The sequence below is a fragment of the Cucurbita maxima genome, unplaced genomic scaffold, assembly GCF_002738345.1.
Source record: "Cucurbita maxima cultivar Rimu unplaced genomic scaffold, Cmax_1.0 Cma_Scf00068, whole genome shotgun sequence".
NCBI lineage: Eukaryota > Viridiplantae > Streptophyta > Magnoliopsida > Cucurbitales > Cucurbitaceae > Cucurbita > Cucurbita maxima.
Window position 1 is genome coordinate 291,136 of NW_019272084.1, and position 6,023 is coordinate 297,158.

The 6,023-nt window shown below is 36.0% G+C and overlaps 1 pseudogene; it reads right to left on the reverse strand.

Annotated features, from left to right (window-relative positions):
• Positions 1–3,569: 3,569 nt before the first annotated feature.
• Positions 3,570–5,705, reverse strand: LOC111472216 (annotated as a pseudogene).
• Between the last annotated feature and the right edge of the window lie 318 nt (positions 5,706–6,023).

Below are 6,023 nucleotides of genomic sequence, written 5' to 3' on the forward strand. Positions count from 1 at the left end.
GAAAATCAGTCTCAACAGTAAACGACATTATAAAGAGAGAGTGATTTTCTTCATGGTCCGATCTTATGCAATACTCATTGCATAGGACGCCCCCACTCACATGTCTCCACATGTACAATTTAGTGATAACATTGTTTATATCATATACAAAAGTGGGCCACATCCATAGTGTTCCCAGAATAAGGTACTCAACCTTATACTTATACTATAGATCATTTTGACTATATACTTTAACTTGATCCACTTTTATGTCTCTACATATAGTTCAAGTAATCATACTATAGCCAGACTGTTCTTAGTTTATTGAATTTAGATTAATGATCGTAAGGTTCACTTTATTCAATAACAATCTTTACTGAATAAACATCAATAATAACTTTATTGAAAATAGAATATGTCTTTGTTTACAAACTATGAGTTTTAGGACATAAAACCCAACAGGTTTCTCACACAAGTTCTGTGGACCAAAATCTTTGAGGGGGCATGTAGAAATCAGTCGGGAATGTGTTGACGACTTGAAGATAACTCAGATTATAGAGTTTGAAGAAATAAGATGGTTGACAGGGACTTCAACTAATTAAGTTGGGGGGAGGATGTCACAGTCATGCTTGGAAACGTAAGAAGCCTTGAGTGTAGTATTCGGACTTTGTTGCTTGGAACGTCGATTTNTCGTCGAGCAGGGGGTGATTAGGGAGATGACCTCTTGGAGGTGGGCACCTCTTTCATGCTGTAGCCGTCGATTTGTTGTCGAGTAGGGGGTGATTAGGAGGGAGATGACGGTTTCCCACACAAGTTCGGTGGACCAAAATCTTGGAGGTTGCACGAAGAAATCGATGTCACAGTCATGCTTGGAAACGTAAGAAGCCTTGAGTGTAGTATTCGGACTTTGTTACTTGGAACGTCGATTTTTCGTCGAGCAGGGGGTGATTAGGAGGGAGATGACGGTTTCTCACACAAGTTCGATGGACCAAAATCTTAGAGGTTGCATGAAGAAATCGATGTCACAGTCATGCTTGGAAACGTAAGAAGCCTTGAGTGTAGTATTCGGACTTTGTTGCTTGGAACGTCGATTTTTCGTCGAGATGAGGGTGATAAGGAGGGAGATGGCGGTTTCTCACACAAGTTCGGTGGACCAAAATCTTGGAGGTTGCACGAAGAAATCAGTCGGGAATGTGCTGACGACTTGAAGATAGTCGCACCTCAGATTTGTAGAGTTCGAAGAAAGGGACTTCAACTAATTAAGTTGGGGGGAGGATGTCATAGGAGGATGTCACAGTCATGCTTGTATCTTAATAAGTTATGTATGAACTTTTTATTTTGAAATAATATAAATATGTCGTCTAATATGTTTTAAATTCTGTTTGTTTTATTTCGTGAATATTTTGCTTGTCTGTTTAGAGTTATCAAGTCTCAATCCTTATATACGTGACCAAAGGTCTTATTCTAAGTTCTAGGTGGAAGGCTCTTGTTGTTCACAGACTTGGGAGCATACGTTGCGATAACCAATGTCCGATGTTGAGGTGCTACCTCAAAGAACTCTCTCTTAGGTGGGCTCGTCCCACAGGTCACGTAGTCACCTAAGGTTGTGCTGTACGTGCTTGCTTCACTGACTACCCAAAAGAGTCCCACAGGTCACGTAGTCACCTAAGGTTGTGCTGTACGTGCTTGCTTCACTGACTACCCAAAAGATCAATGCCCACCCATAGGATGGATCCATTGTGCAGGGTAATCAAATCAAACTTTCTTCTTGTGATTATCTCGATACTCTCTAGGAAGAACTAAGAGAAGAGTTCTTGCATTAAGCTCTCCCAAGTGTCCACAATACATCAACCATCTTGAATGTTGATGTACTTGGATCTCCACCAAAACTTTGCATCATCGACTAGATGAATTTTTGCCAATGTAATTTTCACTTCTTATGCTACGACATTTTTGGCTTGAAAGTTCTATTTGAGGTCAAAGATAAAGTTCTCTAGAGCCTTGGCATCTCGAACCCCATAAAAAGGCTTGGGCTACGGAACCTTTATCTAGTTGAATTGGACTACAACTTAAACTGGGGTTTGATTCTCCACTTCTCTCATGGTGAGGACTTGTCTAGTGCACAAATCCGCCACTTCATCTCTAACCACTTCAAAAGCTACTCTCAAAATTTTAGATATTTTTAGACAATCTGAACCATGGTTGAGTATTGTCTAAGCCCTTTATATGTTCTTCCATCCAAGCAATAGAGCCCATCGAGCTATCCCCACTTGAGCCACTAGCACTTGTGGCATTGACTTTTGGGGCCTTGACTCTAACCATTAATACATGGACATTAGTTTCTCAAGGAAACCTACCAGCTTTAGTGAAAATAAAATTTATGCGAGCTTTTAAAAGCCCCAATTCATCCGGAATTTCAGTTAGGTAGAGTAACAAATTTTTTATCTCTACCAATTGATTAGTCTGGGACTTGCCCAGTTCTTTTGCAGCAGACATATTTGTGTCCTACGATTTAAGGAGCCAACTTCGCTTTGATACTACTTATCACAATCGCACTATTGTGGCAGCGGGATAGCGATTATGCGACACTTATTCTAACCCAGTGAACAAGTCATTCATATGAAAATCACAAGTCATATACAATTCAGACGTTTGATTGAACCTTGGCCATGTTTGAAAGAAAGTGTTTTAGAAATCGTGAGGAAGGAAATACATTGATCTTTTTTTTTTAAAAAAAAAAAAAGCAATAGTATAGGCTAAAAGAAAATAAGTAACAACCACAACTTTGATAGCATATAACCTGAATAGTAAGAATTGATGACTAGTCACATACCTTATAGTACATTTTAAGGCATTTTAGCCCTGACGGGTGTAGACATGATTTTGTTGACAGGTCATACACCCCTGTACTAACACAACAATAACAGTAAATGTCTATCTAACTTGAAAGTAAGTAAAGGGGTTTGGAATGGGCATGCGGTTGTGGACAGACACGTCATGAACAAGCATGATTGGGACATCTGACACGCGACCGTAGGCAATACGCCTTGGACAAGCATGACCGTGACTGCCTGCAGCTTGACTTAAGCTCACCTCGACTTGACAAGGTATGTAAGTTGTAAGGTTAGTAGGCGTGATCTCACTCCTTATGGAAATTATATGCATATGTCAATTACCGTCTTTTAAACTAATTAGGAAACAATTGGTTACAATACCTAATAACTTGGAGTCTATTGCATGATGATAGATTATGGATCCTAAAACCTGAAGTGGTACTATACGAAATGGTAGAGCAGGTAGAGCCTTGACTGATACCGACTCTGCTCAACTTCCTTATAAGGAAAGGCATGCTAAGAAAAAGTGTTGGAATAAGTAGATACCATGATGCTACAATTATGATCTAGGCATCTCAAATAAACTAGGGTAACATAAACAATGGAGAAAATGTCAGAATATCTAGGTGGTCGAGAGTGTTAAGATTTATGCCCTAAAGCCTCGTAATTAATTGTTTAATTTTAATAATAACTTTGATTATTTTATTTAAAGTTTAATATTATCCCACATGTGATTGACATACAAGAGAATCATGTTTAAGAATATCCTAAAGGGTCTATAGTATATGGATAAAAATTTGCCGATGCTAAACAACTAGAAGGTTCAACCACACCAAAGGTAGTTCCTTCAGCATTTTTACATGAAGCTTTAGCGATGTGATTCTCGTAAGTTAGCTTTATGTCTATCAAGCTTAATCCAGTGCAATGATTTGTTGGACTACAATCAAAATTGATTGCTATTTCAGTGGCTGAAGTTCCCTTGATATCTTCGTATGTCACTTCGCTAACTTTAACTCAAGAATCCTATTAAAATAAAGAAGAACCCTATTAAAATAAAGAAGAACAATGAAACTATATTCTAAAACCAAATATAAATTAGGAATTAAATAATAAGATATAAATCAAGCATAGTCTTAGATTTTCTAGATAGTATATTATAAGTTAGAGCAATTATCTCCAATGATATTAGATATTTTGGATAAATTAAAAAAATAAAATCATAAAAGCTTCCTACCACTTTAAGACATCAAAGTAATAGCATCCCTAAATTATTACCTATAAAAGTAATTTAATGTACCAAAAAATAATACTAATAATTTAGCACCCATCTTAAACACAAACAAATTTCAAACAATTAAAGATAAAATAAATAAATTATTTATAAAATTTAAAATTTAAATTGTATTCATCAAATTTAAGTTTAAATATAATTAGAAAAAAATTAACAATGTATGAGATTAATGAGGAAATATACTTGACCAGGACAGTCTTTGAGATGTGGACAATAATTTTGATCAATTATGATTGGGTTTTTCACATTATCCATAATAATGTGTTGAAAATGAACGTTTGTAGCGAATCCATTGCTTGGTCTTCCCCAAGACTTAATCCTTGCTCCATTCCGAGTCCTTGTGAATGTAGATGATTTCACTGTAACGTTATGCACTCCATCCTCCTCAGCCTCCATCCCTAAGCTCCCAATGCTACAAACACATTCAACAAAATATCAAATGTCTTCTAACCTTTAATTTCCTCACTCTAACCTAATATATGATATAACTATTTTTATCCAAAATAATTTTAAAATAATTTAAATCATTTTTCTCAGGTTCAAAATAACTTTAGAATATATTTTAACCATTCAAATTTAATTTAACGTTTAGATTATCTTCTCAATATTAATGTGACAAATTTATTTAAACCCTTTAAAAAACATTTCTAAACATGTTCATCCTAATCTATCTCTAGTTACCTGATTCCATGTCCAGGTCCACATGTAATACTTTCAATCCACATGTTGGATGTCCCTGGACCGATGGAGATGCAGTCGTCACCGTTTCCAATGTTTGAGTTGAGGATGGTCACATCTGATGATTGTCGCACATGGATGCCATCAGTGTTTGGACTATCGCCTGCAGCCAAGACATTCACTCTTGTCATATGCACGTTTTGGCACCGATTCATTACAATGCTGAACAATTGGCTGTTAATTGAAGATAATCCATTGATGTTCACATTCTTTTCATCATTTATTTGAAGACTCTATCAATTCAAAACAATCAAAAGAGAGAATTAGTAAAAATTTAAAATAATATTAATCCATAAACCCTAAACCCTAATGAATCCAGTTATTTTCATTCAACTTTCCGTTTTAGAAAAAATTTCAAATTTTTTTTATATGGAGCCAACTCAAATTCTGCATACCCGGGCTCCAATGGGGCAACTCTTCCTTGAGTGTTTACAATTCCATAGGGGAGTTCCTTGTCCATCAATAATACCGCCAGTGATGGAAAGCCCATTTATGTGATTAAACAAAATCCAAGAACTAGAATTAGCTAAAACTTGAATGTCCGAGGAAGCCACAAGAGTTCCATCAATGAGAATAGTAATAGCATTGTTCTTACAAGGCCCATTAAATATCACACTTCGAACGAAGAATATACCCTCCGGAACGTAAATAGTGGCTGGTTCAGATGAGTCACAGGCCTTAGCCCATGCCGTTTGAAGCACAGGCGAGGCATCGGTCTTTTCATCAGGCTTAGCTCCGAGAGTAACAATATTGAATGTTAATTCAGCAGCTGAGGCATGGTTAAAAAAAAAAAGTTGAAGGGAAAGAAAAACATGTAAGATTACAAGAAGAGACACAGAAAACTTAATGATACAAGTGTTCATGATATGCATGAGAGAGAAAAAGGAAGCAAGTGATAGGAAAATAGGAAAAGTGTGGAGTGATATTTATAGGTTGATGCTTACCCTTCTAACTCTAATTTTAACTTATCAAGTAATACTTTATTCTTGTTCTATTTAACTATTATTGTTTTTATATGGTTTAACCATTTTTAATTAGGTATATCATGTAGGTAAATTTAATCGAATCTAATCATCATTTAACTCTGTCTCGTGCTAACATTTTTAAATTTAAGTCTATCTTATAAGATAAGACACTAATTGTCATTTTAATGATTGACGGTTCCATCTCTCATTTTTAAA